Genomic DNA, 12605 nt, shown 5'->3' with positions numbered 1-12605 from the left:
CCACGGCTAAGCCATCACCAGAGCCGGAGAGTGTGGTTCATCCAGTCGGGCCTGGGTGAGTGCCCCTTCATGGGCTGCCGCAACGAGCCTCAGAATGTGGAAGGAGCCCTGGGTGCTGTTAGTGAAAGAGGGGAGGAATGGTGCGGAGGCGAGCGAGAGAGGCCTGCTACTAAGTCTGATCTTACGTTTTGTCTGAATTTTGATAACAGGTTTCTCTTTGGTTCCAAACCCCAGTCCCTAACGTGGCCATTGTGTCTGACTCCCTCTTTCCTGTATCTGGGTCCTGCCTTGTCAGCCTGCCTGAAAACCACAGTACTGAGAGCTAGTAACGTTCGTCAGATCCTTCCTTTGTGCCAGAACTTGTGCTCGGTGCATCAGACACTATATGTAATTTTATCATCACAGACACTTCTGAGGATGTGTTTTCTCATAACTCCATGTTTAGTTGAGACGACGGGGGCTCAGACTGAGGTAAGGCAGCGTGACAGTTATAGGAGGACCAGGACATAAAGTTCTGTTTGACTTCAGAGTCTAAGCAGTGAATCGCTGTGCTGTGTTGCCTGGCTACGTTTTCATGGACTTGTCCACAATGAATGCTGGCAAATCACTTGATGTGTTTGGACCTTAACATCCTCCGCTGTAAAATGAGAATGGTGGTAGCTTGCCTGGATCTGCCTGTGTCATTCCTCAGGGCTGTTGTGAGGATACAATCAGGTGAGGTACATGTAGCATTGTGACCAGGATTACTCCTTATATAAACGAGTGAAATACAGGTGTACGTTTGAATATAGAAACACGTACACACCATTTCCCATCATCACTTACTTCCTGCTCTGCCAAGAACATGCACCCTTTTCAGACAGTTCCTCGATCCTCTCAGACACTCTGGGACTCAGTGTACTTTATCCACCTGAGAGGAGAAGCTTCATTGTCTCTCCATGCATGGCTGGGTCTGGCCACCCCCCCCCCCACCAGAACATCCCTCACTCTCAGCTTTTTATACAGTCCTGCTCTCCTGGGAGAGCATCTTGCCATTTCTCTGGTCACCATCCCCCTTCCCTCCACCCTTCCGCACCCCCTCAGTGCGCCACGACACACGGAAACCTATGTCACAGCTGCTGCTTGTTTCATCTTTTTGGCATTTACACCCAGAGGACTGGAAAGCAGTCCTCAGCTCTGTCATTCTGAATGAGCAAGTGACAGAGTGCACAGGGTTGTACTACAGTTTCTACCTTTTTGATGGCTTTTAAGTGAATGTTGCTGAATTCCTATAAAATTCAGAGGAGTGGAGGGACTTTGGATAAGTCTCAGCATGTCTCTGGAGCCCACCCCAACATCAGGAGCAGCCACGTTTTCTGTCATTGTCTCTGGGAAGGTGTTTTAATCAATATATTTTGATTCTAATAATCTTACCGCGTAGACCTATCTTACAAGCTATAGTGGGGATTTTAAAAAAATCAGAAATTCTTTAAGTGAGCAGAATGCTTTGTACTTCAGTTTAGTTTTTCAAAACAGAGCAGGCTTGGAAAAGTCAACAAAGAAAGGGTAATTCTAAGCATCTTAATCACTAGAAATGCTGAGCTAGCGTCTCTGTGATGCCGTTTCCTGAGTGGTACCCCGGGCGGCAATCCTTCTTAGATCATCCCCTCAAAAGAATCTTCTTTGAATTCTCAGTGTTTGTCCTTGACGGCACTAAAGGTTTTCGTTAAAGACTTTTTTTACCTTGGTAGACCAAGTTGAAAGCAGTCGAGACTTCTTGAGACAGCAGTTTTTCAACTTAATTACTGCGTGTCTTCAGCAAACGAAAATACAGATGTTGCCGCTTACATGAGTGTTGCGGCGTTGTCAAGTAAGAGGCCGTTCGCTAAGCACAAGTGACCAACTTTTCAGTCAAAATACACTTGGGACTTTGGGGTGTTTATAAAATCTGGTTAGATGCTTCTCTTGTTTTCCCCCGTTTGCACGCATGGGTTTAAAAGGTGAATGGAACTCTTTTTCTTAACCTCAGTGGATGTGTTGGATGTTCTAGGAAGATTTTCTCAGGAGCTAGAAGTTAAGGACTTTGTCTCTACTAATTATCACTGTCTTTTTCTTGGTCAAGCTACCTGACCTCTTTGAGCCTTGGTTTCCTCATTTATAAAAAGATTGTTTTAACTTACCTCTAGAGGACAGTTGTTGCCTGCACATAATTATTTCCTCTTGTATCTAATAACAGCACCTTGGTTTTCTTTGGAGAATCATTCCTTCCCCATTCTAATGAAATTTCCATGGGGCCATCCCCACCCACCCTTCCTTCAAGGACAGGTGATGACACAGGCCTGGACAATCAGTGTTCAGTCCCTCCAGCCACTGTCATTGGTTCAGGCGTGAGCACATGATGCAGATCAATCCAGTACCACTCACCCTCAGCACTTCTCCGGGAACCTGTTGTCCTTCAAGAGGGTATCCAGTTTAGCAGAATGAAGGCTAGAGCCATGGGATGCCACCTCATCCCATGGAGAAGGCCTGCCAGAGAATGACACTGACCCAGGGGAAAGAAAATCATCAAGTAAAATGATGACACTGAAACCAGGAAGGAGGGTTTCAACTAGCCAACAGCCTGGAGATAGGGTCGCTCACCGTAGATGCTCAATGATGATTTGTTAGAGGCGTCGATAAAGACATTTTAAATCTGGTGTTGCTCACCTCTTAGAAATGCTATTCAACAACCTGAGAATGGGCTTATCATCTTGTACGGTAGAGCCAGCAGGACTGAAAGCCAGAGGTCCACGCTTATCCACCCAACTTAAAGGATCCTGAGCAACTTTTGGAATCCTCTCTCTGTGACAAAGAAGCTGTATGGATGAAGCAGACTACACGCCTGACCTCCACTTAGGCGTCATCCTCTGTGAAGGAGGGGTAATGGTGGTTTCTAAACTCTTTTTAGGACGATTATGAGGCTCTAAGGAGACAATGAGGGGAGGGATCATTCTCCATTCATCGATTCAGCTTGGGCACTGAGGGTACCTCCTCTGAGTGTTGTTCACTCCCTTGCCAGAGTAGCACTGGCCATTCACTCCTTGAAGCCATCTCTGGAGTTCCTATACAAATTAAATTGGAAACGTTTAGATATAACACATTTGACCTGCTGTGGCCATTGTTACATATCACTATAAACACTATTCTGTTTATTCTTGTTACAATCTGTCAGTTTCTGGTGTACAGCACAATGTCCCAGTCATGCATATACATACATATATTTGTTTTCATATTCTTTTTCATTAAAGGATATTATAAGATACTGAATATAGTTCCCTGTGCTATACAGAAGAAATTTTTTGAAATCTATTTTTATATATAGTGGCTAACATTTGTAAATCTCAAACTCCCAAATTTATCCCTTTCCACCCCCTTTCCCTGGTAACCATAACATTGCTTACTCTGTGAGTCTGTTTCAGTTTTGCAGATGAGTTCATAGTGTCTTTTTTTTTTTTTAGATTGCACATATCAATGATATCATGTAGTATTTCTCTTTCTCTTTCTGGCTTACTTCACTTAGAATGATAATCTGTAGGTCCATCCATGTTGCTGCAAATGGCATTGTTTTATTCTTTTTATGGCTGAATAGTATTCCATTGTATAAATATACCACAACTTCTTTATCCAGGCATCTGTCAATGGACATCTAGGTTGCTTCCATGTCTTGGCTATTGTATATATAATACTGCTATGAATATGCAGTATCTTTTCAAATTAGAGTTCCTCCAGGTATACTCGGAAGTGGGATTGCTGGATAATATGGTAAGTCTATTTTTAGTTTTTTGAGGAATCTCCATACTGTTTTCCGTAATGGCTGCACCAAACTACATTCCCACCAGCAGTGTAGGAGGGTTCCCTTTTCTCCACAGCCTCTCCAGCGTTTATCTTTCATGGACTTTTGAATGATGGCCATTCTGACTGGTGTGAGGTGATATACCTCATTGTAGTTTTGATTTGCATTTCTCTGATAACTAGTGATATTGATCATTTTTTCATGTGCCTATTGGCCATTTGTATGTCTTCGTTAGAGAATTGTTTGTTTAGGTCCTCTGCCCATTTTTGGATTGTGTTTTTTTGTTGTTTTTTTTTCAGTAAGTTGTATGAGCTATTTATATATTTTGGAAATTAAGCCTTTGTCAGTTGCATCATTTGCAAATATTTTCTGGGAGCATTCAGTTTTAATTACCTATTTAAATACTGGCCTCCTCCATAGATTTCCCATCCAGCAGTCCTTATGCAAGCAAACTCCTACTAACTTTAATAAAAGTTTTAAACATGAGCTATTGTTAAGAGATGGCTGATATTTTATGCACACTGCTGACGATTTTAAATGTTTTCACTGTTCCATTGGTACCCCAAGGCTGGCTTGGGAAGAAACGCAGTTTTACTCATCAAAGTAAAATGTTACACAAATATAAAATGATGCTGATAAGTATTAAACAATAAACTCCCTTAAGACTTTTACCCTAAAAAGTTGGGGACCCTATACATCACTAATTGTTTGTTTCAGAGCAAGCTGATTAGTAATGGAATGGTAAAGGTGCTGAGAGTGAAAGAGAGGTCATTTGAATTCACTTGGTTTTAATGCACTTACTATAACTCTTGAGACTTTTCCATGAAACTAAAATAAAAATAATTATCCCAACCCCAAACAAACCATTGTCTTAAAGTTGTAGTTGATTTTGTAATGACTCATCCCATAGATTTTTTCAGTGTTAGTTATCGCTGTTTTTTCTTTAGCTGAGCAGATTTGGAGGAGCTGAGCTTAAGGCTCAAGTATCCAATCTAAATTTGGCTCTCTGATAGCCATGGATGGATGACTCACCCCTCAGAGGAATGATGGAACTTGGACCATTGTGTCAATCACAGCTAGTGGATTGGAAGTCTGGCCCCAAATTATAAAGCTCTGCACCAGGAGATAGCATCGTCTCCTTCCCTTAAATAACAGTCCTCATTTCTAGCTGGTATAAGAATTTCATCTTCAATAATTGATCACTGTGACAGAAGAATCTGTTGTTGGCAAAGCACATTTTAAATTATATTATTTAGTCGTTCTCATCCCAGAGAGACTTTCCATCTGCTCCTGAAATCCAGTGCACACTCCAAGACACAGGTCCATCCATACAACAATCAGCTGCAATTAGTTTTTGAATTTACTTTATCTAAAAAGAGTGAACGCAAACCTCTCTCTGAGTGCTTCGTGGCCTATATTTTATACTTTGATAATAAATTAAATGCAGAGTCAGTATGACATCCTGCTTTCGCACAGTGCAATAGGGTTTCGAGCTTACTTTAACAAGGACGATGTCCTGGCAAAGGTAAACCGTCAACATAAATCTGTTTATTTTGCACAGTGGAAATGAATGAAGAAAGATTCATGGTACATGAAGGTCAATCAGTGGCCATGTGAGAAAGTCTTAGGAGGGAGGCTCTGCTCACTCTGTGTCTGTCACCCAGAGACTTACCAAAGGAGGTACTATGTCAAAAATTATATCATGTGGGCCAAGTGGCATTTTCCTCCAAAGGAAACACTGAAGACTAAGTGATATACAGATAAAATGGTTTTCCTCCTTCAGTGAAACATATGGAGGGTCATGCATGACTGGAGAGAACATCCCATTGGCAACATTGCAGTGGTGATGGATGTGTCATAAGCCAGCTGGCTTCTGAAAAAGAAAATGCCAGATCATTCTGCCACTTTGCAGATGACATGTAATCATTCTGAAACCATGTGCATAGTTGAGTTCCATTTTTAGAGGCATTTGTTAATTATAGTCAAAATGGACTGGAGATTCCAAGTGGAAAATCAAATGGTTTAATTAGTTGGGGAGGTAGTACAGACTAGGAAATAAACACTGGACCGAGAGGTAGCCAGCCCAAGTGCTGAGTCCTGCGCTGCTGCTAACAAGCTCTTACCTCCAGCAACTCCTCTGACCTCTGTATCCTCATCTATAAAAGACGGTTGGCCAAATGACCCCCAGAGTTCCTTCTAACTCTGACATTCTCTGAAACAATAATCAGAATCCAATATATCCCTAGATCTTAGTGAAAGAAACTAATACAGTAGTCTCACTGGGTATTTAAATGTAAATATAAATTAATTAAAATTAAGTGAAAATGAAAATCTAGCTTCTAAGTCATATTAGCCACACTTCAAGTGTTCAGTAGGTACATGGGGCTGGTGGCTACTGTATGAGTATATTAATAATGGCTATTACTGTATGTTACCATAGTATATATTACTATATTAAATAGTGTGAATTATAAAGCATTTCCATCATTGCAGAAATACTGATTTATAAAGACCATTTTCTACCCCCTAAAGAATGAAAGATGAAGAAAGCCAATACTAATACCAGCCCAACAAAGAGCTGCCACTGAAAAAATATGCAAAAAATGATGATATGCCTTGAAAACGGAAAGAAACCCGTTCTGTTCTTATATTCTTGATGAAGTCACTACTAAACTGCCATGTATAGTTTTGCTCTTTACAACTTAAGAGAAATAAACAAGAAATGGAGAATAGAAAGAGACAAGTACCAGTGGTGCTTAGCTTTATGTGTCAGCTTGGGTAGGCTGTGGTGCCCAGTTATTTCATCACACAATGACAGGTTTCATATTTGCCAGCCAGCCCCTACAATTGTATTAACTAGCTTTTTTATAATAAAATGGAGAGGTAGATAGATAGATATAATATATATATCTATAGCATCGTATATTAGCATATACATACATCACATATATATGGTGTGATTATTTCATATTTAACCCACTTCCTGGTACTGTAATTTCTATCAGAGACTGATGAATAGTTCTCAGAGATCTCATTCATAATGATTTTCACAAATTTATAGAAAGCCCATCGGTCTGGCATTCTATTAACAGGTAGCTCTCACAAGGTCCCATCCATTTTTGCAAATCATACCCCAAATGATGACTCGTGGTCTCCAGGTTCTCTTTCTTTTTAGTTGACCTTTCCCAGACTTAAGATGTGAGGCTCTTAGAACTTTGTCTTCTGTGATATCAATAATCTACTGTTTCTTTAATTGAAATATACATTTCTTAATGAGTAAAGCAGTATTGAGACTGGAAAGCTTGGGTTCTGGAGCAAGACACTGAGTGATATTTGTCAAGTTACTTAACCACTCAAAGCCTCATTTTAAAAGAAGGAAGGATGACATTGCAGCTGAGACATGAGACCTGAGTGGTGAGAAGGAGCCGGTCACTCAGACATTCAAGACAGAGGAAGAGGAGGTAGGCAGAGACTAATCTAGACAAAAGAAATAGCAGGTGCAAAGACCCTCAGGAGAGAACAAAGACTGTTCAGGAGAAATAGAAGAAAGAAAAAAAGAAGTTGGTTTGGCTGGAGGCATCCCATAGCTGAAAGTTTATGAGGAAAGATACATATCTTATGCTTTATATGAAACTGCTCCTACTTCTAGCATGGCGACTCAATTTGCTGATAAATTGATTCTCTCTACTAAAACTTTAGCCCCAAGTACAACCTAGGTTCTGATATTTTTAACCATATGAAATCATTGTCCACCAAATCTCTGGGCATTCAAGTAATTTCACTACTCATTCGGTGTCCCTGGTTTCTAGCACTGTAACAGGAAACTATTGGACAGTCTCTCAAAAGCATTATACACTTTCACCTTTTCCCCCAGAATCCAATTATTCATCCCATTCATTGCTCAACTCAGAACTTCCTCCAATTCATCTCTGTCTTTCTGCTGCTGAGCTGACAAATGGAACAGCCTTTTTTCTAAGCAGAGTATTACGGAAGACCAGAGGGGCAGTCTCCCCAGTGTGCTGTGACGTGGTGTTTTTGTGTGCTCCATCCCACACAGTCTGCTTATTTTCTGTGACTGGATCCCATTACAAACACAGATGTGTTTCTCTGCCCATGACTCTCATGCCATTCTCGCAGCCAGCTTTCCGGGATTTGTCCTGCCCCCTCAGAGTCTGCTTCAGACATCCTCTCCCCAGGTGATGGTGCACTCTTTGGAACTGAATCTCAACTTCAGTTCTGCCCATACTTCCTGCCATTTTATGTCCGGAGGCATTTCTCAATCATTCCTGTATTCAGTCGTGTCTTAGAAAATCCAGCCAAGGGTGATCATTCTAGTCCTAAGTGAATAGAATCAGAAATTCTTAGCTGTGTTGTTCCTCAGGCAAAAATCTGCTAGAAAAGTTGCTTTCTCTGAGGTGAGGTAGAGGCCAGAGGCAGAACATTTTGAGAATAGAACTCCAAGCGCTTTGCCTAGGAGTTAAGGTTGTGTCTCGCTTTGCGTTCCATGTGGCCTTGAGGCAGCCCATTTCCCCTCTCTAGTGCTGTTTCATTTTCTATAAAACAAGGAGTGGAACTCTTAGTGCTTTCCAAACAGTCTTTTCTCACTGTAAACTCTTTAGTAACACATTTATATGTAACTCCAGTTGAATTCAGTGGACAAATACGGCACTGTTGAAATTTGGAGTTGAGACTGCTCAGTTCATCCATCTGTTCATCCTCTGGATAGTCCTCCATGGGTTCCTGGGAACCTTCAAAATATAACTCATAAACCCTTGGGCTAGATGATCCCATAGGGCCCCTTGGACTCACAGGGTCTGTAAGGTTGTAACTGGGGGAAAGAATGTGCAGAAATGAATACAAAAGGAAACTAACAGGTAAAAGAAGCAAGCTAGCATTATTTGAGGATTTATTATGTCCAGGCATTGGTAAGACTGGGAGGTGGCCACATGCCTTCACTAGTAGAAGGAGGCTCATGTGGATTCCCAGTAGAAGTTTATACCATTCACATGTATCTCTACCAGCAGATAACCCAAACATCCCTGACGCGAGACCTGAGTTACGTCTCAATGATGTATGCACATGTTTTCTTGATTACAATACGCCATCCACCCTTCCCCTTAAGAGCATTACTGAGCATTTCTTGTCCATGTGGTATGTTCAGTAGCAATTTATCTGCAGCATGAATGTGGGGCAAGGAGGAAGCCATGTTCTTTCCTGAGACTCTGGTTCCATCCGAGGACAAAACCAAGTTCCAGCCTTTGTGGAGCTCAACTCTCAGTCTAGTGGGAGGCAAAAAGATTTTCAACTGATCATAAATAAAAGTAATTATAAACTGTGCTTAGTTCTATGAAATAAATGTATTTTTGTAAAAAAAAAAAAAACAAAAAAACAAAAATACTGTAGTACCATAAAACAGGAGGTCAGACCTAGTTAGGGGAAGAGCACTCAGGGAAAATTTTCCTAAAGGTGTGATGAGCTGAAATACTGAGCTGTTGTAGAGAAAGCAACAACTCTCAGCTCTTCTTTTGCACATTTTTGGTTTCATCCTTTCATCATCTCTTTCTCTTACACCAACTCTGTGGTCATTTTTGTGGCCAGGAATTCTGGAAAGAAGGAAGGGAAGCCTTGATGTTATAGTCTGTCCGATGCATGAATGAGATTTGAACTCTGCCCTTTTCCAGCAGTATAGCTGGGAAGGAGAAACCATCTTCTTTGTAGAGGAGCTAGGTTTGGTGATTGCATTAGGAAACCGCTGCTCCCTCGTCCATGTGTGGGACAGACATTGTTAATCAGCAGAGGTACTTGTTCTTGCTGAGCTGAGGTGAATAATTTTACAAAATGCCCAGGTTGTTGGCTTCCAAATGGTTAGAGTTGCAACGAGGAATAAAGCCAGTTATCATCCCACATCCCACACTTCTGCTTCACTTAGAACGTGGAACACAATTGAGTCCATCTAGGCTTGGGACAACTGGTTGCTTCTAATGTCATGGGTCTGCTCCTGACTTATGATTCATCTCAGCTTCAGGTCAAGGAAATATCTTCTTTCAGATTTCTGCAAATCAGGCTCTGACATAATTCCAGCCTCTAGGAAGCACACGCATAAGCTATTAAACTAGTAGTGTAAATTGTTTAGAATCGTATTTGGCATGTAGCATTTGATAAGTTGATATAAATGCTTATTAATAAATAATAAATATTGATTTAAACTTTTATCATTATTAATTAGTATTAACTTTTATCATTATTAGTAGAATAATTGTAAGAGAAAGGGCATTACTCTCAGGGAGCAGTGAGAGCGAGGACCAAAGGCAGACCTGTAGCAAAGAGTGAGGGAGTGGCATATTGTCATGTGAGCATAGACAGGGTTTCCTTAGTAATAATTTTTTTTATTAAGGTACAGTTGATTTACAACATTGTGTCAGTTTCAGGTGCACAGCAAAGTGATTTGGTTATACGTGTGTGTGTGAGTGTGTGTGTGTGTGTGTGTGTGTGTGTGTGTATTCTTTTTCAGATTGTTTTCCATTATAGGTTATTACAAGATACTGAATATAGTTTCTGTGCTATACAGTAAATCCTTGTTATTATCTATTTCAGATATAGTAGTTTGCATCTGCTAACCCCAGACTCCTAATTTATCCCTCCCCTCGGCTTCTCCTTTGGTAACCATTAGTTTGTTTTCTACGTCTGTGAGCCTGTTTCTGTTTTGTAAATAAGTTAGTTCATTTGTGTTCTTTTTTAGATTCCACATGTAAGTGATATCATATAATATTTGTCTTTCTCTGTTTGACTTACTTCACTTAGTATGATCATCTCTAGATCCATTTTAAATGGCAATGTTTCATTATTTTTGTGGCTGAGTAGTATATTCCATGTGTATATACACCACATCTTTATCCATTCATCTGTCAGTGTACACTTAGGTTGCTTCCATTCCTTAGCTATTATAAATAGTGCATCTATGAACATTGGGGTGCATGTAGTTTTTTGAATTAGAGTTTTTGTCTTTTCTGGATATATGCCCAGGAGAGTGGGATTGCTGGATCACATGGTAACTATTTCTAGTTTTTTAAGGAACCTCCACACTGTTCTCCGTAGTGGTTGCACCAATTTACATTCCCACCAACAGTTTAGGAGGGTTCCCTTTTCTCCATACCCTTTCCAGCATTTATTATTTGTAGACTTTTTAATGATGGCCATTATGACCAGTGTGAGGTGATACCTCATTGCATTTCTCTAATAATTAGAAAAATGCAAATTATTAGAGAGATGCTAATTATTCTTAGCAATATTTTAACTTCACATTCTACTTGTCCTTGAAGCTTGTACCTCTCCCTACCTCCCTTCCACACATAAAACCATAGGGTCCTGCATCTTCTGGCCTCTTTGCTGTAACCCCCCACAAACAAAGTCAACAGAATCACATTAAAAAAAATTTTTTTAAATTGCTGAAGATGAGGGTCCCAAAGCTATGAGCCATGGTCCGAGAGGAGTCACATAGTTGTCACCAGCTACTTTCATCCCAAGAGAGGGGACAAAAGCCTACTCCTGGAGACCTTTAGCTAACCTAGGGGACATCTGAAACATATCTCCCAGGGGAATGCAAGCAATGCTAGGAGCAGAGTAGAACCCAAAAATAATCAGTGAAAGACACTGATTCTTCAGGTAAGCTGTCTCTCATTCCAGTCCCAAACAAGGAGACAAGGCACAGATTCCAACACGAAATGCAGCCTTGCTCCAGGCAGCATCCATGGGATGTTGCCCAGTGTCTCCCAGGGCAAAAGGAGCAGTCTTCCAGCTTGTGCCAGTCTCAGCTTAGGGGTACTTGTCTGTGCTTCCCAGGTTCAGCTCCCTCCTTTCTACTTTATAGACTCAGTTTTTCTTCTCTACCTAATTCATCTCTTTGGGTCTAGGCACTGGTGGGCACTCATTCAGCATCTGTTGAATGAATGAATATTCCCATCATCAGCCTAGTAACCTGGGCCAGCAACATAATTTGCAAGTCCCAATGCAAAATGAAAATGTGGGGTCTCTTGTTTAAAAACTACAAGGGAAAGTGTTGTTGAAAGTACCGAGACACAGAGCTTTCCCTTCTTCTATGTTTTTTTTTTCACACTTTGTCATTATGTTTATTTGCTGCTTAATTTGTTCTCAGCAGAGAAAAATTTGAAATTGAAATTATTAGCATGAATTTTACTGTTTATCTTTTATAGTGCAATGGTGGTTTTAAATGCAAATATAAGAGCATTTAGCTCATACACAGAATCACTGAAATTACACGATTCCTATTTCTGTAGCTCATACCGGCATTTGTATTTCATTCTCACTGGAACAGTGGAAATACTGCACAAAACTAACTCAGTTGCTTTTATTTCACTTCTTGTTACAGTTCTACCTACACTCTCTACCTTAGGCCTGTAGAAGATTACAGATGAGTAAAAAAAAAAAACTGGAAAGAAAAGGAACAATGGATCATCCAGTATTTCCCATTTCTTCTATGTTATCATTTTCAGCATAGGTGATTGGCTAAGACAAGGAAGTAAATGAGCAAAAACGGACCTAATAGGATTCCTTGTTCTTTTATTTTTCTTTGAACAGCGTTGCCTGTCCCTGAGAATCATAGTGAGGATGCTGTGGACATTCATGCTAATGCTCTGTAATGTACACAATATATCAGCCATTGGATAAGCCCCCAAACTACCACTAAAGTTTGATCAACTGCATTGTTTGCACAGAGCCCATAGAAATAACTTCATTATTTTATAAGATTTGTCTTTGTGGCTAGAAGTAAGGCAGA

The sequence above is a fragment of the Vicugna pacos genome, chromosome 25 (assembly GCF_048564905.1).
Source record: "Vicugna pacos chromosome 25, VicPac4, whole genome shotgun sequence".
Taxonomy (NCBI): Eukaryota; Metazoa; Chordata; class Mammalia; order Artiodactyla; family Camelidae; genus Vicugna; species Vicugna pacos.
The sequence above is the reverse complement of the archived record's forward strand: the minus strand, read 5'-3'. Positions refer to the sequence as shown.